We start from the raw sequence: 20,471 nt of genomic DNA on the forward strand, positions 1-20,471 counted from the left end.
TCTTTGTGAATTGGGGATACATTCACACATCACTAGTCCATAGGAATCCCCCCCCCCCCAATCTAAAGATGCTCTCACAATTATAGTTAAGGGTTTGTTTACCTCCTTTGATGCTTCCCTTAATACAAATGGATAGATATCATCCGCCACAAGCGCCTTTTCTGTATTTCGCTTCAACGTTTTTTCTGCCATTTTTTTCTCAGTCATCACAAAATTGCTCAGCTCTCTGTTCGATTTTGATTAACTGCTGACATCCCCTTTCCTAAAGTATTTCTCATGTATGAATATAGTGCAAAATACCTACTCAGCTTCAGCAACCGGAATAGGATCATCAACAGTTAAACCATCGACATCAATTGTGATTCATTTCCTTCCTTCTACTATTTAGCATAAGTAAAGTTGTCTTTGCTGCTTTTCTATGCAATCTTTGCTATAGACACCCCGTAATCTGTTTGAGCTTGAGTAACCTACTTTTTGACTTGGTTGCAGCCTAGTTTATTTCTACCATAGTCTTCTGTATCACCTGATAATTTAAATGCATCCAATGCATTTTTCTTTTCTGTCACAAATCTCATCAGTTCATTGGACATCCATTTGGATGTCCAATGAACTGATGAGATTTGTAACAGAAAAGAAAGCTGGTATGGAAGGCCTAGTACCTTCTACGATTAGTTTCCTGAATGGTTACCATTTAGAATTTGCTGTTGACACTAATTGGAAGTCATATGCTTTATTCGGATGCTCTCACAAAAAAGGTAACAGTACAATAAAATCATAGACGCACATAAGTACAATTGTAGAGAATAAAGGTACTAGAAGGCTCTACAAGAGGAGCGAAAGGGGGGCTATAGTATCCGGCCTCGCAGTTCTTCAATGGAATCGGCGGAGACCAGAATATTACATTTTTTTAAGTAATTAAATTACTTTTTAAGAATTCGAAAAAAATCTGTAAACTTAAAATAATAATAATGTTTTTATTTTATTATTATAAAAAATTAACCACAGTTCATTTGAAAATCAGGATGTAAATTGAAGTGCCCGGTAAAGAAAAATTATAAGATGTTTCTGGCTAAAACAGTACCTGATATTAGAAACCCACAAAACCTAAGAGCAAGAAAAACAGAATCTATCTAGGTTACTAACATGATTATCTAGAAATATCGCAACCTCAGGACTTTACTGAGTGAAGATTACAGATATCCTATAGATCAAACCTTTAATATACCGGTCTGAGATTACAATTTAATTATAAAGAAGCGATGTCTTGAACAATAGCAACACATCTGACAAATTCAAGAAGGTAATTAAGCTACTCTGTATGAATAAAGATCTCAAACCATGGAAATCAAGTATATGAGACAACAGACACGAAGAATTCGTACTAGCTCGACTACGAATAGGTTACACAATCCTTATAGATCTTTATCTGGTTGCAGGCACTGATCTCCACAGTGCCCAAACTGCAACACCCAGATGTGTTGCAGTTTGGGCACTGTGGAGATCAGTCCATTATGTGCTCATTGATTTCCCTAAATAAAATAGTGACCCACAAACTATGTTTAACTCATTTCCCAAGAAGAATACTTCTTTTAATGCTGCTGACCTCCTAGCAGATACGTCACGCGTGGCCAAATTTTAACCTTTCTTAAACGGATACATCTGTACAACGCAGTGTAAACTTAAACGGCATTTATACAGAAAAAACCTATGTATTCAACATTACCATAGTTAGGCGCTTTATGGCCTTGTTGCCCGTAAAACATAAACAAGCAAACAACTCCTGGTAGATTGCCTAGAAAGATGCGTAAGTTTTCTTTTTAGTAGGCGATTTACTCTCAAAATATAAGGTTTTCATTCCTGGTAAGACTAAGATCCAAATGTGATGAATAATTTGGAATACTTTTAATTTGTTTGCCATTTATCTGTGCATGAACGTTACTTTGATACGCATTTTTTGTGATGAATATTTGGAAAGCTTTTGTTTTATTTAGTTGTAACCCTGAAATCTCTAAATAATTGACAGATAGGTTGATTTATGCAGCAGTATTTTGATTTATTTCTTCGTTGATTTTGGGATTATTAGAGTTGACAAGCAACTTCAAGTAATTGATGTTAAGAGCTCAAGTTGTTAAACTTTACAAGAAATAGTTCTACGGCGAATGTGAGAGGGTAGTGGAAAACTGCCCGCCTTGTGGTATACAAGGCGGCGTATTTTTCATTTTTATATCTCTTTTATACCACTTTATACCTATTTTTATACCACTCTTACACCTCTTTTTTGCTATGGTGTAGTCTGGTATAGTCTGGCAATCCGATATGATGAATATCCTTTCCTTAAGGAGGTTCTGGAGAATAGAGATTAGCGAGTCGATTGTCATGAATTATTATTTTTAATGTCTGAAGCAGTGCTTGAATTGATACATTAGCAAAAGCTGATAGTATGTCAATGAATGTGATGTCTGTTTGAAACCTGTTGCAGATGACACATTGAAACCGAAATAATGTATCAAGGTTTGTTATCGGAGATTTTTTTGCAGTGATTTGTGGCTATGTGGCGGTCTATTGATCAAACAGTGGTCGAAAATTATAGGGAGCCTTAGCTTTCAAGGATTTTGAGCAGAGAGCAACCAATGGATATGTGACGACAGAAATCTTTTAGTAGCTTTGGATATTTCTTTTTTGGGACCGTTATATAGTAAATGCTCCAATTAAAAGGAGCAGTACCATTTTGCAGCATACGCTGGAAAATATGTAAAATTGGAATTAGGTAAGGGATTTTGCACCTTCAACTTTTTCACTCTGCTTCTTAATTCAGTAATTTATTAGTGGATATGTTCAAAAAAATTAAAGAATTTTTCCCAAACACCAGAAAAATTAACGAAGAAAACGACAGTAAGGTTAAATTTTGTTTATTTCATTACCTCATATATTAAACATTTTTTCAGTCTCTCCCAAAAAAATCCTTGAAGCATTCCCTTAGAGTTTTACACCCTTCATCCCTTAAATACCTGTAAAATGATTAAAACATGAATTAAAATGCATTCATTATTTACTAAAAAAGTGTTTTATTCATATGATTAAGCAAGAATGGGAAAAGGCAGCTTATGTTTTACTTGTATTTCATCGTGCAAGTCTTCCACAATGAGGAACTACTCTTTCTCTCTCTCAAAAAAAAAATAATAATTCTCACAGTCTTTCATTTATTTTAATCTTAGGCGTAATATCTTTTATTCAAAAAGCACAACATGCTTTCGATCATTCACCGATGAAGAGGAACTGAATTGAGAGTTAATATGAAAATGAGTTTCAGTGAACCATTGCTACTTCAGATTAAGTAGCAATGGTTCACTGAATGGTTAAATGGCCCATTCTTGTCTTCAATTAATTCCTGTGGCCTACTTCTCGTTCATGGACGATTTTTCCAAGAAACACAATATGAGACTGAAGTCAAATGCACATTTCTGTGAATATATAGAAATAAATAGGAGGAGCCGGTAGTGCACGCCTTTGCGAATTATCTGCAGGTCCAGAGGGAGAAATCCTGCCAAGACTTGGAGCGCTGGGTTGCTTACTGTGCAGCAGGCACGGGTGATAGTGAGAAGGATATTACGCTGGATGAAGGTCAACTTCCTTTGGTTACGAACAATGAGTGCACGATGATACCAGACACCTGCACAGTAGGTTATAGTGGGATATAGGTTAGGGATATAGGATATAGTGGGATATAGGATATAGGTTATAGTTACAGTAGGTTATGTATAGCATTTTCAGTGAGCGGCAATTTAGGCCCCAGTCAGACCTGTTGATCCTCACTACCATTGCCGTGTAGTTCATGACTTTGCGATGAAGGTAGTCTATATGCGGATAAAACGTGAGCTTGGGGTCTAGAATTACCCCAAGGTACTTCATCTCAGTTGTCAGTTTGATAGTTCTACCAGCAATTTTAATCTGCGGCGGCCTGCTTATTTGAAGGGTTCCTCTGAGTAGAATTGAAGTAGTTTTCTCAGGAGATATATGGAGTTTATGGAGGCTGGCCCATTCTTGTAGCTTTGTAAGGGCTCCGTTGGCTGTTGTTTCCAGTGAAGCTCTGGAGTTTTCAGTGACTGTCAGTATCAAGTCGTCTGCGAAGGCTTGGGTGGAAACGTCCCCCAGGTCTAGGTTCAGGAACTCGTCCATGACCACATTCCATAGGAAAGGGCCAAGGACAGAGCCCTGGGGGCATCTGCTGTAGACATTTCTGGAGACTTGTCGATAGGCATTTCTGACTGTAACACTTCTGTTGTGAAGATAGTCCTGTATGCAGCTGTAAAGATTTGCTGGAACGCTAGCTTCTCTGAGTCTTCGTAGTATACTTGGCCACCAGAGCAAGTCAAAGGCCCCGGCGAAATCCACTGATATTACTAAGAAGTATTTGGTTGCTGAATTTTTGACTGAATCCATGAGCTGTCGAAGAGCATCTTCTGCTGAACGGCCGGCCCGAAAGCCGAACTGGTTTGGGGACTGCATTTTTATAGTGTTTTTCCAATCTTAGCCCTCCACAGCAAATACGAGACCTTTTATCAGAAGATCGAAGAATACCATAACACCCTCAACCAGAAACTCCTGGCAATCACGAAGAGATTTCACCGTTATAGGGGGAATGCCCAGAGGAAAAATACAACAGGATATTTGATGAAACCTAGAGAGCCTTCTACAGCAAAATCAGATAAGAGGAAATGAAAGGCAACGAACCCCCCCCCCCCCTCCAACAACGCATTGAGGATTTCTAGGTGACCTGTGAACCGGATAGTTAGTCATAAAGCCCTGGATAGTTCTTGAAAGGAAGAAAACCAAGAACGAACAAGAGATGAAAGAATGGGAGATTCGGCAGGAAGAAATACAACAGTCAATAGGGAAGTCCCACAACTGGGGAATCCCAGGAATAGATAAATCCACAACTACTGGAACAAGATGTTCAGCTGCACGTACACACACAGAGGCACATAGCGGAGCAGTTCACCCAGATAATAATGCATCCCAACACAATCTCAGAGTCTCTGACCAAGGGAATCACCAACCCGAAGACTAAAGATAAAGACCCCAGACATCCTAAAAAGTACACACCAATTATTTGTCTCCCAAAAATGTACAAGATCCTGACCAGCTGCATAAATAATAGGATATCAGACCACTTGGAATTCGAGAACACTATGGCCGAGCAGAAAAATGGATGTACGCATTGATATTGATATTTATTAGTTAAAGCGATCCCAGCCAACCAATGGCAATCCCGCTGTCAGTTATACATAATTTAGCAGTACTCTTATATACTCCCTCTCCTGTTTGCCCAAATACAGGGAGGGAAAAAACCCATCATGACCAAAAGAGATTGACATGAACAAACTGAAAATAATCAAATTACATAAAAAATAAATATGCATATAATTAAATTTTAGACAAAGTCCAAACTTCATTGGAAAGAGCTGCAGCTCACAGTCTTTTGGAAAGCCAACAGCGACAGGAGCTGCCGAGAATAGAAATGCCAGCACAAGGAAAGCCGAGAATAGAATGCCAGCACAAGGATCTGACCAGAATAAAAATGCCAGCACAAGGAGCTGCCGAGAACAGAAATGCCAGCATAAGGAGCTGGGGTTGAAGTGGATATAGCAGACTCAAGCCTCCACGATTTCACAGAACTTTAGGTAATTCGGCACTACACTATACCGCATTACAAATCCAAGGCTTCTAGATGCAGAAGAGTCTTCCAGCTAAGAAATATTGTAGCTGAAAAGGCTTGTAAAGCCAACTAGTTCTCCTGTTTATCAACTAGAATTCTTTTTGTAGCCCTCTGCCATAAGATTAAGTTTACTGACCCGAGATACCAATTCAAATCGTAGATTTCTGTACACCTCACAGTTGTGCATAATATGTTCCCATGATTCTCTTTGGCCACGATGGCAACTAGATCTTTCAGTAATTCTTAAATCATGCAACTTTGCTTTAATCGAACCATGACTAGTCAATAAGAACATAGCTTGTAAGTTTGTGGCAAACTGTGGATGTACGCAAATGAACAAAGGAAGCAAGGATCAATTGACCATTGATGCTGCACTTATGAGCCTACAAGAAGCATCGCGACCTATACACGGCCTACATCAACTAACACAAGTCTTCCACTTCGTTCCCTTTAGTTGGCTAATAGAGACAGTGTGGATCTACAAAGTCAAACAAACCCTGAGACGGTTTCTAGAAGCAACCATGGAAAAAATGGAGGACTACCATCAAAGTCTAGAACATCACGGCCAGACCGATACTTATCAAAAGAATAATCTTGCAGAAAGATGCCCCCAGTCCACTATGGTTCTGTTCAGAACTTAACCCACTGTCCACCATGCTCAATAACAGAAAGTAGAGATATAACCTAAAAGAAGGGAGGAAGGACCTGTACTCTCTCTCTCTCTCTCTCTCTCTCTCTCTCTCTCTCTCACCTGATGTAGATGGATAATAATACACTATGCCGTGACTGAGAATCAACCCCAACAGCTACTCCGAATCACGAAGTTTTCAACACTGACATCAGCATGCAATTTGGCAGAGACAAATGCTAGACCCATATATTACGTAAAGGAAATCTAGTCGGACAAAACTACCAGTTGACAAATGGTGAAGACATTGAAGACATGTCAGAAGGAGAGAGATACATATATATATATATATATATATATATATATATATGAAAATGATGAAGGCTCATCAGGTAGAACACAAAGTCATCAGGATTTGCCGGACTGAGAAATATCGTCAAAGAGTGATAAGCCTGATAAATCAAAGCAAACTAGTGGGAGCAACATAGTCAGAGCCATAAACATTACGCAGTTCGATTACTAGCATACTTCTTGGGGATCGTAGATTGAACCAACACTGAGCTGAAGGCGATTAGGAGATCGACTAGGAAAGTGATGACCAACAGCAGCCAACTCGAAGCCACCAACGCCACCCGAAGTTCAGTGGTGCTGACGGCTTTGAGAGACTGACAGCAGCCCGTAAACAATGAGAGAGTGGATTGATTGATTGACCTCATTGAACAAGAGAAGAAGGCGATAAAGAAACTGCGGGATTGCTTTCAGGAAAACTCAGCACCAATCTACCAAGCCTTAAGAAGGAAGACAAACGGCACACATCCCTCAATTTCAACAAGGAGACCAGATTGACACAGACAAAAGAAACAAATATATAAAGATGGGCGAAGAAGATACTCCGTGCATACACTATAATGACTTCCATCACGATTACATAGATAAGATGGCTTCTAACATTTGACTCACGATAGGAAAGCTCTTACCTCAGACTGACTGATTTATTCTTGCAGTCCGAGATCCGGTAATCAACACCAGCAACTACAGGAAATGTATCGTCAAGGTACCCGAAGTAAGAGATGACACATCTCATCGATGCCACCTGGGCCCAGAAACAATTAAGCACATCACCGGAGGATGCAGAAAATCGCCAGATGGAGTATACTCTCCGACACCACCAAACCAGGATAATATATCAGAAGCTAGCGCAAAAATACCAGCTGATCAAAGAAAGTTAACCTTATGACAAGTAAGAACCCCAGGCCATACTAGAGACCTCTACTCACAGACTATACTGGGACCGTGTCATAATTACGGACAAGATGATCCTGCATAACAGACCATACATAACCCTCATCATCAAGAAGGAAATAGCGACGTATTTCCTGATCTTTTCTTCGTATGTTTTTCGGAGATTGCTGGTGTTGGGCACTGCTATATGGATCAGGTAAGTCGCCAGTTCCTTCTTGATGATGAAGGTTATGTATGGTCTGTTATGCACAGAGCATCAATAAGAACTTAGCAGCAATAGGCCTGCCAGAGAACATACGTGGAAATCCAGAAAGCTGAACACTTTCTGGTTCAGCACACAACTCCAGATTCTGAACACTTTTAGGACAGTAAGAGAGTTCCATGACGAAGAGTAATAATAATTTTAATAATTTTACTCCAACCAACTGGATCCAACCAACCACCCAATGCATTCTGTACCAGTATCCGTCACGGAAAAAATGTATTATAAAATAGACAGTAGTCACACTCTTTATGCAAAAGAATTATTTAGAGCATATAAAAGACATTTTAATATAAAGGGGAATATGAAAATAAAGGAGTAAAAAATGAAAGATCCTGCTAAGACCTGCATAAAAAATATAAATGTAAGAATTAAAAATTCAACTTGAAAAATTGAAATAAAAATTGAACATCGCAGATCCTCAGATGAATTTGTGATTTAAAAGTTGGTTATTATATATATATTACATCATGTAGTTAAATAGCGTTCGTTCAGCAATGACTTGACTCAGCTAAAGATTTTTTTGGTTGTGATAAAAATTAGGAAATCTAGTAAAGTGTTCCACATTAAGTTGATCGATTAAATCCAAGGTGAAATTTAGTGGAAATAACCTCCCATAATCTGTTGTTAAATTTTAAATAAAATAGAGTATGGTTCAAGTATGGCGCACGGGTATTTTAATATTTATAGCGTAAGAGCGAGCTGTTTAAACATTTACTGTTAATTATTTTAAATATAAGGTTTAGATCTTGTATGTTTCTTATGATGAGGGCTAATGGTTTTGATTGATACTCATACTAACTGTTATAGACATATGTACTGTCCTATATTTGTGTCACAATTACCAATATTTCTACACGTAACCTGGTATCCACTTGGGGTGGCTATAGTATGGTTCTTCTGCTGAAGTAGGTCTCATTCTCGTAATTTGTGCATACTCTAATTCGTACACCGCCACAAAAGTTTCATGTGCTCTTGTAGAAGCTGTCGTAATAACCAGATTTCAAATTCAATTATTCTGTAAATGGCTATATTATATCATTAAAATAAACTTTTTTTATAAATTGATTCTCTCTCTCTCTCTCTCTCTCTGTAATATCTCATTAAATTGTTAGAACAGGTTCAGGCCAATTTTCTGAGAGTTCTCTTGTTATAGTTCAATGAAACTTTTCTTTTTAAATTATATTCAGAACAGTATAAGCATTTTGAGTGGGGTTTGGATGTTCAGGATTTCTTCGAAGCAACCTCTATCTTTTTCGTCCATCGCATGCATTCTTTGAAAATTTATGAGTTTTCCGGGATGACAGATCCTCTTTTTGTTGAAAAAAACAACTTTTTCTGAGACTAAAATAAGACTGAAATGAAAGTTGCTTCCTTTTTTTTTTTTCTCGGTAGGATTGGATCCATTCTTTTCTCACTTGGTGTATGCAAATGATAACGCTATTTATAAGGGAAAACATTTTGGACTGAGTTCCTTCTGTGAAAATAGAGAAATTCCCTCTATTGTCCCTCAACCTGAAATCGGCGACCAAGAGTCTCTTCGGTCCAGACTATTATTTGGCAACTTCATGTGGAGGAAACAAGGAATTTTCTATTAAGTTATGCCTCGTTTTTCAGTTTTGTACAACACGCAAATTGGACTAGAATGCAAATTTGTACAGACTGCAGCCATTATCAACCCACTGCAGGATGGAAGCCTCCTCAGCAATTCATGCTGAGGGAAATGGACCATAATCTGCCACGCTGGTCCCGTGCGGGTTGGCAGATCGATCGCATTTAGGGGCTTGAACCCCCGTCTGCTCAAAGAGTGTGTGGGTGCTATTTCGCACCCGCTCTTGACCACTCGGCTACGGAGGCCTGTGCAGACATATGACATATTATACGATAAAAAATGAGATCATATGTAAAGATCACACTGACTATATTTGTTGGTGCGTCAAATTCGCTGGAAGTCACCGGTAAATTAGTTTTTTAAATGCGGACAACTGGTAATAGATTTTATTTTTTTTAACGAACTTCTCAGTTAAATTAAAATTAATTAGTTCTTGTTAAAACCCATTAATTTTAACTGTCCACTTGAACTTCTGAATTTTCTTCTGATATTTATCTAATTGAAAAAGTATGAACTCATCTGTAGTTATCTAATGTATTTTCGGTAGTTTAACAGAATACCATTTTCTTTAAATTCTAATGATACAGATCTGACCGCAGCAATTAAGATATTGTTTGTAATACAAATAGTTTAAATTTAATGTGATACACTTTAAAAATGCAACTGAATTTACTTTCTGGGCATACATAACCAGTTGGAATTATTTTGATAAGAAGTATATCCACTGCAACTATAATTTTTTTCGTGGAAATCCTATACATGAGGGACAGAGTGGCCAAAGGAAAACTGACACGCAAATGAGGTGAACGGCAGTGTCCTCAATATGAAACCATCGTGTGACTAGATATTTTTCAGAGGATAGTGTATGAAGATCTGTTTTAAATCATGCACACCAATCGAACTGGTGTGTTTTCTACAGATTGTAACGAAATGTTCGTGTTCATTTCTCACCATTACTCAACAGACAACATCGCTGTTAGCGCAAACACGGGAAAATGGTTAGTTTCGATTCCCGTGTCCCGACGAAATTGAATTAAGACAGAAGGAACTTTCAGGGGATTTTTTTCTCACACGTGGCCGAATTATTCGATTTTAGACAATGTGTGCATGCTTTTATATCATTCGACTCCCCCTCCACGCAATTCTCAACACTGACAAGCCTCAAGGCCTTAACCACAAGCCTAAAGGCCTTTACTGTATCATGAGAGCGTTACTCCATGAGAGCTTTACTTTATCAAAAATTACAAGTGGGACAACCAAAGGAAGATAATAACCAAATACCATAACACCAATTATGATTTTGTGCTGTCTCCCCACTACTGTTTATTCTCTTGTTTTTCTGGAGGTTTTACACATATTCTATTTCTGGAGAGATGAATGTGACTTAATAATTCTAAGCCTGTTTTTAAGTATCTAAAGATAACTTGAAAGGTTTCATTGGATTTTAATATATTATTTATTTACTTTTGACTAATGTCGAAAACATTCGTTTTCTTGAATCATTTGTCCTTCCTACTAGGATAATATTAATATCATACTGAAATTAAGTAAAGGAATATTTTCAATTAAGAGAATTTGTTTTCAGTAAATGTGTTATAAAACAATTAAGAATTATTCTCCAAACATTGAAAATATGAACAAATAAAACAACAGCAAATTGTAAATAATATTTGTTTAATTCATATATTAAACCGTTTTCTATTACCGCCAAAAAAACTTGAAATATTCCCTTTTCAGTGCTCTTCATCCCATAAATACCTGTAAAAAATAAATAAAAACATTGATTAAAGTGCATTGATTATTTGCTAAACAAAAAGTGTTTTATCGCATATCATGACGTAAGATTGAGGAAAGGCAGCTTATGTTTTATTTGGATTTCATTATGTGATTCTTCCACAATGGAATTAAGTTGGACTTAAATGAGTACGCCAAGATGAGGAACTTCTTTCTCTCAAATTTTCATTTAATTTAATCTTAGGTTAAATCTCAGGCTTTGCGATGCCTGAGGTGTAATATCTTTTATTCAAAAAGTGCAGCATGTCTTCTACTACTTGCTAATGAACAGGAACTGAACTATGAATTAACATCAAAATGAGTTTCAGGGAACCATTTGTAAGAATATTGAAAATCTTACAAAAATTTCTGATTTTTTTATTTGGAAAATTAGTTCGTTTTGTTTAGATTCTTGCCACTAATGAGATATAGGAATAAAATCTGCAGTTTTGAAATCAAATTTATTCTGGTAGGGGCTGAAAATATTAAAAAATTTCCCATTTGTATAATTTCCTACATAACACTGGCAGAACCAAATTAGTTGTCCTGGGAATGATAGCGAAACGAAAACAGAACAATTTGCCTTACTTTCGCTAAAACAAGGAACACTGCGGAAGGCACAGCGGGTGGCTTACTCAACAAGTGAGGGTTATTCCGAGACACTTGAGTACAGCCAAATTACCGCAGACAGGAAATCGGTTCGTAAACACACGCACAAGTTCCCAAAAACAGATGCTATAGTCACGGATGTCGTTTCCTTGTGGTTTTAAATTGCCTTAGAGACGAAGTGTTATATGTGTAGGGTAATGTGTTGTTTTGGAAGTATCCGGCTACTTCAAAGGAACACACCGGATGGCCACAGATCCAACAGGTGGAGAATAGAGAGTATTGTTCACGTGCTACGGGGCAGGCTGACCGAAGCTTTTCAACGAATTAAAGGAAAAATAATAAATAAAGAAAAAGGGGATTGGTAGGAACCACTGTGTAGAGGCGTGGAAAACTCCGAAGCAAATTGAGGATAGAGGAGAAAAAAGACAAAATACAGGGAGGAGAGTGAAAGGGTAGGAGGATGAAGAGAGACCTGTGTGAGCTATGTGGGAGTGTGGGTTTTTTTTTTTTTGTTTTGGTGGTTTTAAGAAATGGAAGTAGTCAACGGAAACAGCTGTTAAGATTTTCGTCAGCGTAAATAAAAGAAGTGAGTAACAGTTAATATTTGAGGGTTTTGTCGTCGGAAAAAAATTATGTGTTAGCAATATCTGAGTTTTCGGAGCGTAGGGAGAGTGCGGAGATTAAGCCAGTCCGGCATTAGAAGGCAAGAGCAGTGGCCGTCTTTACGAGCCAAACCGTCATGGATAGTGACCGTGTGATACGAGCACTGTCAAATAATGCTTAGTTTAATAAGAAGCTTGTGCAAGATAGAGTAAAGAAGAGTAGCTTCGGTGCACTCTCTCCTTGTGGAAAGATAGCCGACTAGGGTGAAAAAAAAAGGCCTCAGGAAGGAAAGATAGCAGTACCCGTAGCCATGGGGTAAGACCGTGCGACAAAGTGCCAGTTCAGTTCAGATATACAGTGAGGACATCTAAATGCCAGAATTGTGATCCTTACTAGAGAAATTAGCCAGGAGTCCCAGAATGAATGCCCTGAAGTACGACGACGACATTTTCAGCTAAGAATGGAAGGATTTCAAACAGTGAAGCACGACAAAAGAAAAATTAAGTAAGTGGCTAACTTAATATTCGCATTATCTTAAAGGACTTTAGGACCCTAATAAATGATTAGGGAGGATTTATGATACTTAGAGATATATGTACATGTATAAAATTATATACGCAAAGTGGGAGGGATAGGTTAGAAATATAATAGAAATTTGACTGATATAAATTTTGTAATTAGAGAAAGGAACTGAAGAAAAAGATAAGAGTGTTATTGATATTAATGGCTTTTATTACTAATCAAACATATGTCATGTTATAATAAAGGAGAGAAAAAGGGAATATTTGTAATAAGTTGTTACTGGAAATTGTAGATACGAATAGCATTTTTTAGAAAGGGAGAGTAAGGTCCTAAGCCTGTATACAAAGTAAGAAATATGGAGCATGTAAAGAAAATTATGGATAATGTGCAAGGTAGAAACGATAATAGATTACTGTACTGATATCGTTTGTGTTATAAATTACAGGATAACTTTAATTGAGAATACTCGATATATGAAGTTGAATATAAAACTAATACTAAGCCATCACGGTTGAACATTAACTGTACTTTTCCCAATTGTTCATTTTGTATGTTGTATATATATATATGAAAATAAACTATGTTCATTTTATATATTTGTGTGTGTGTAATTGTTGTACTGGACACAAGCTTAACCAATGGGAATTAAACATATAAGAGTTCTCCCCTATGAACTTAGAATTTTCTGAGAAGTAAAGCCAGATGCGCAAGTGGGGAGATATTATAAAAGGGAATTGTTTCAAAGGGGAAATAATAAATATAACTAAATATATAAAAAATAACATTTTCTTAAATTCCACCCCCCACAATTGGCGAGCCAGCCAGGATTAATTCCTAATCGGAAGGCTGTGTTCAGGATGACAAAGCAATTTTAGAACAGTTGCTGAAACTGACAAAAATTCAGCTGGCGAGCCAGAACAAAAGTAATTGATCAACTGGAGATTGATAAAGATAGATTTGGATTATTCAAATGTGGATTTGAATACACATATAGATGTGGATTATTCAAAAGTGATTGTGAATTAATTGTATGGGAAATTGAATATTGATAGCATATTATTGTTAATTGAAAGTCAGTTAAATAGTTAGATTGATTAAAGGAGGTTGATTAATGTTGAAGGTTTAAGTGAAGTGAATTATTATTAATTGATTAATGATAGTTGATTATTATTGATTAAGTGATAAATTGTAATTGATTATTGACGATTACTTTATGATGGTTGATTACTGTTGATTGACAAATTGGGATTGAATTAGCATTGATCATTTAGTGAAGCTGATGAGTATTGATTGTTTAATTGGTTAGTCATAGTAGATTATTGTTTAATTGGAATAATCGATAAGATTAAAAATTTTTTAGAGGGTATATATTGTAACAATGCTATTAAGATCTCAGATGGCTACTAGTGAGAATAGAAACGAAAGGGAGGAATCCCTAGGGGCAAACTCCAGCATAGGAAATAGCTTAAACGGGTCCATAAAGCTAAGTAAGTATTTAAAAAACTTTAAAGGGGAACCATCGGAAAAAGTAGAAAAGTTCTTAAAAAAATTACAAATAATCAAGGAAAACGAGGGACTGTCGGACTTAGAGGTAATTACAATAGCTGAATACAAACTAGATGGCGTAGCACAAAAAAAATTTCAGGAAGCCACACAGATGTTAGAAATAGAAACCCTAGACCAGTTCATCGAGGTGATGAGGAAACTATTCTCAACTAGAAATACCTTTTTGGAAGGGATTAAGCTATTAAACAATTGCGTACAGACAAGTCGCGAAAGCGTAGATGACTACCATAAAAGGTTTATGGAGGTAAAAATGTCCACCGAAATTTCTGAAGGCGAACGGGATGCATTCGACAAAATCCTAATGGGACAGTTTTTGGAAGGTATTACAAATAAGTACCGTAAAGAAATATTACGCAAGAATCCAAAATCCTTAACACAAGCATTAGAACTTGCGAAAATAGAAGAAAAATTAGACGACCTTTACCGCGGGGGCACTAGAAGAGATATGAATACATTAATAATAGAAAGGGACACTGAGGAAGGTAAGGGGAAGGCTACAAAGGGGGATAAGAAATTAGACTATTTAGAAAAACAAATAGCAGGGATAGAAGTCAAATTAGAAAAACTATTAGGAGAATTTAAGAGCAAGAAAGACTCAACTAACTATAGCGAAGGTTATGCCAATTGTCCGCAACAAAGGGAAACGGTAAATATGGGTATGTGGAAGGACCATAATAAGATAGAAAGACAAGAATGGAAGGGAACCAAGTGCTACATATGCGGGCGAAGCAATCACTGGTCGAGGGAGTGCTGGTACAGAGATAGGCATCACGAGAGCAGAAAGGAATACTGTCACAACAGGGGCACAAATCAAGGGCAGTATATAAGCTTGAATGCTCTGAATCTTAGACGCTGGAAGAATAATTCATGTGAAAAAGGGAGCAATAAATCAGGCATCACAAGGAGGAAGCCACACACACATAGAAGTGAGTTTATGAATAGAGAACCAATAGCTGTGGCCACCCTAAGACATAAATGGAATCATTCAAGTAAAGTCAAGTGTTATAGGTGTAACAGATATGGGCATATAGCTAGATTTTGCCCAGCAAGAAGAGTACATCACAGAGATGAATATAAAGCTGATGACCCAAGAAAGGAATGGAAACTGAAGAGGGGTCGGTTCTATCCATGGCGACCAGCAAACCAAAAATCCAGGCCAAGCGAAAACGAAAGTAGATCCCATAGGATCAAAGTTGGTTATCAGATGAGAGAAAATGATGTTAAATGTAAGACACCGACTGCAGTGGTGGAAGCGAAAAGAAACATAAGGAAAGGCAATGAGAGGCAAGTGCAAAGAACGAGTCAAAAGTTACCACAAAGAAAAAAAAGTGTTGATAAAGTTCTGATTGCGCAGGAAGAATTAAGAAGATTAAGGAGAAAGAGAAGAATTAGAGAAAATGACGGAACAAGGCAACAGGCAGAAAACAAAATAGTGAATGTGGGATTAGTTGAATTAACAGAGAAGGTTAGGCAAAATTCAGGGCAAATAATATTTCAAAGGGAAGAGAGACTAGAAAATAAAAATAGCAAACCTCGAACGGAAGTAGCAAACCGCGGTAGAATCAAAGAACAGTGGAAAGAAGGACTTGCGAATCAAAGTGGAGAAAGGGCAATTAAACTGAAAGAATCAAACAGACTCCAGCAATTATATTTAATGGGAGGATTAATTGATGAGTACATGGGATAGGAATAGTTTTAGTGAAGCCCAAAATATACATTTAATTAATGTACATGTATATAATTGTAAATATTTGTGCATTCCAAAGGGTAAACGGAATGAGTATAAATCCTTTTGGTGTTAGAAGTAACTTAGCTTAAGTTAATGTATATTAAGGAGTGAATAAATAGAGGTATAGTGGTTAAATCCCTGGGAATGTGTTGAAAAAAAAAAATAAATAAAATAAAATAAATAAATAAATAAATAAATAAAAAAAAATTTTACACAGGTATAAAAAATTTTTTTGGGAAAAGTGGCGGCAATTGTAAGAATATTGAAAATCTTACAAAAATTTCTGATTTTTTTATTTGGAAAATTAGTTCGTTTTGTTTAGATTCTTGCCACTAATGAGATATAGGAATAAAATCTGCAGTTTTGAAATCAAATTTATTCTGGTAGTGGCTGAAAATATTAAAAAAATTCCCATTTGTATAATTTCCTACATAACACTGGCAGAACCAAATTAGTTGTCCTGGGAATGATAGCGAAACGAAAACAGAACAATTTGCCTTACTTTCGCTAAAACAAGGAACACTGCGGAAGGCACAGCGGGTGGCTTACTCAACAAGTGAGGGTTATTCCGAGACACTTTAGTACAGCCAAATTACCGCAGACAGGAAATCGGTTCGTAAACACACGCACAAGTTCCCAAAAACAGATGCTATAGTCACGGATGTCGTTTCCTTGTGGTTTTAAATTGCCTTAGAGACGAAGTGTTATATGTGTAGGGTAATGTGTTGTTTTGGAAGTATCCGGCTACTTCAAAGGAACACACCGGATGGCCACAGATCCAACAGGTGGAGAATAGAGAGTATTGTTCACGTGCTACGGGGCAGGCTGACCGAAGCTTTTCAACGAATTAAAGGAAAAATAATAAATAAAGAAAGAGGGGATTGGTAGGAACCACTGTGTAGAGGCGTGGAAAACTCCGAAGCAAATTGAGGATAGAGGAGAAAAAAGACAAAATACAGGGAGGAGAGTGAAAGGGTAGGAGGATGAAGAGAGATCTGTGTGAGCTATGTGGGAGTGTGGGTTTTTTTTTTTTGTTTTGGTGGTTTTAAGAAATGGAAGTAGTCAACGGAAACAGCTGTTAAGATTTTCGTCAGCGTAAATAAAAGAAGTGAGTAACAGTTAATATTTGAGGGTTTTGTCGTCGGAAAAAAATTATGTGTTAGCAATATCTGAGTTTTCGGAGCGTAGGGAGAGTGCGAAGATTAAGCCAGTCCGGCATTAGAAGGCAAGAGCAGTGGCCGTCTTTACGAGCCAAACCGTCATGGATAGTGACCGTGTGATACGAGCACTGTCAAATAATGCTTAGTTTAATAAGAAGCTTGTGCAAGATAGAGTAAAGAAGAGTAGCTTCGGTGCACTCTCTCCTTGTGGAAAGATAGCCGACTAGGGTGAAAAAAAAAGGCCTCAGGAAGGAAAGATAGCAGTACCCGTAGCCATGGGGTAAGACCGTGCGACAAAGTGCCAGTTCAGTTCAGATATACAGTGAGGACATCTAAATGCCAGAATTGTGATCCTTACTAGAGAAATTAGCCAGGAGTCCCAGAATGAATGCCCTGAAGTACGACGACGACATTTTCAGCTAAGAATGGAAGGATCTCAAACAGTGAAGCACGACAAAAGAAAAATTAAGTAAGTGGCTAACTTAATATTCGCATTATCTTAAAGGACTTTAGGACCCTAATAAATGATTAGGGAGGATTTATGATACTTAGAGATATATGTACATGTATAAAATTATATACGCAAAGTGGGAGGGATAGGTTAGAAATATAATAGAAATTTGACTGATATAAATTTTGTAATTAGAGAAAGGAACTGAAGAAAACGATAAGAGTGTTATTGATATTAATGGCTTTTATTACTAATCAAACATATGTCATGTTATAATAAAGGAGAGAAAAAGGGAATATTTGTAATAAGTTGTTACTGGAAATTGTAGATACGAATAGCATTTTTTAGAAAGGGAGAGTAAGGTCCTAAGCCTGTATACAAAGTAAGAAATATAGAGCATGTAAAGAAAATTATGGATAATGTGCAAGGTAGAAACGATAATAGATTACTGTACTGATATCGTTTGTGTTATAAATTACAGGATAACTTTAATTGAGAATACTCGATATATGAAGTTGAATATAAAACTAATACTAAGCCATCACGGTTGAACATTAACTGTACTTTTCCCAATTGTTCATTTTGTATGTTGTATATATATATATATATATGAAAATAAACTATGTTCATTTTATATATTTGTGTGTGTGTAATTGTTGTACTGGACACAAGCCTAACCAATGGGAATTAAACATATAAGAGTTCTCCCCTATGAACTTAGAATTTTCTGAGAAGTAAAGCCAGATGCGCAAGTGGGGAGATATTATAAAAGGGAATTGTTTCAAAGGGGAAATAATAAATATAACTAAATATATAAAAAATAACATTTTCTTAAATTCCACCCCCCACACATTGTTACTTCAGAAGTATACTTACTTTAGTTTATTCCCGAAGTCAACCCCTCTTACTCGGAAGGCTCTTCAAGGAAACAGTATAGTGGACTGAAGTCAAATCCACATTTCTATGAATATACAAAAATAATGGCCAAATTAAAATTTTGAACTGATGTTCAAAGTTGCAATTACTGACTATTCATTGATTTACAATTTAAGATACAGAAAATATCCTAATATATATATATATCTTCTATCGAAAAGCTGAGAGAGAGAGAGAGAGAGAGAGAGAGAGAGAGGTTTGAAATAAGTGAAAGTTGTTGACATGTATAAAGGCTTTGCGATGCCTACGTTTCTAGGACTAATAATCCATCATTTTATGAGACCTACACGAATATACAGAGTGGTGCAGTAAATTAGAATGTCTTATAATCGAGAGCTTCAACTTTTCTATAAGAAATATAGCACAAAAAGAGCAGTTTACCACAATATTTATGAATTAATCTAGGAAATAAACAGTTTTCGTGTTAATAAAATTAACTACACAGAAATTGCTTGGTTTTATTGAACAAATATCTTCTCTAGCAATAGTCGGCACGATAAATTTTGCATTGCCTTTCGTATGGAGATCTCTCCATTAGATTTCAGTCTGCAACTAGAGAAATTATTTTGAAGTTTTCGATCGGAGCTGTATGGTTTTGGCTGTGAAATGTTTCCGACTTTTCCTCCCTCACAACACCCAAATTGGCATATGAACGAACACATTTTATAAACAGAAATCGTACGGCCTGTGTTGGTATTAGTCAACCCATATTGGTTGACTAATGTTTTGTGATCTTATGGTTACCGCGGGTTAAGTTACCGTGTATGGGTTAAAGATTGAGAAGATAGCGTATACTTATTGACATTAAGACTTGAATTTCTATATACTGTATTGTAATTTAATTTTTCCGAAATGCAAGTGAAGGAAGGGTGTTTCAGAAGTAAAAGGAATAAATGAAGAGGAGGAAAGAATTTAGTCCTGCGAGTTTGGAGTCAGACAGAGAATGAATGTTGACTAGTTGAGGTACGTGTTTGAACTTGTTTTAAAGAGAGCGGTAAAAATAGAAATCCTAATTCAGAAGAACAGAGCCCACGGAAGTATCTATAGAAAAAGCATGAAGCAGAAACAGTAGTAATTATAAAATGGCTGCATTACGAATTCGCGAATTTTAATTTGAAAGCTAAACTTGTTTTAGTAGAGGTTTACATTCGGTCTACGGATGTCAGTCAAATTTACGAGGTAAGATCTAAAGTGAGCATATACAACATATTCGTAAAAATAATATTTATTACGAATATGTTGTATATATTTTCGCATAAAATGTGTGGGGATGGATAGCGATATAAGGAGATAATAAATAATGGATGCAAGAGAAGTTCCGGACTAAAATGAACATCTTCACGACTATACAGCTTAAGTTATAATGCGTTGAAATCGATGTCAGTGACATAACAGTGTCATAGGCCTTGCATATAGAGAGCTTGAATCATTTTAATGCCCTCAGTCACAGCTAGAAGTTCCACTTTTAAACTAGCGAATTCTTCCATGGATACATGTGTTTAATTCATTGCAAGTGATGAGTTCAAAAACCACGTAGAACAACTTCCTCAATTCTTTTTAATTACCTTGATAGCACTTCTACTAGGCTTGGCCGAATAGTCGTCCGCAAGCCTAGTAAGATATAAACCAAGGAATTAAACAAGTTCATTTATATCTCATTTG

This window comes from Mastigoproctus giganteus, chromosome 2 (assembly GCF_048544385.1).
Source record: "Mastigoproctus giganteus isolate SK-2022 chromosome 2, ASM4854438v1, whole genome shotgun sequence".
Taxonomy (NCBI): Eukaryota; Metazoa; Arthropoda; class Arachnida; order Uropygi; family Thelyphonidae; genus Mastigoproctus; species Mastigoproctus giganteus.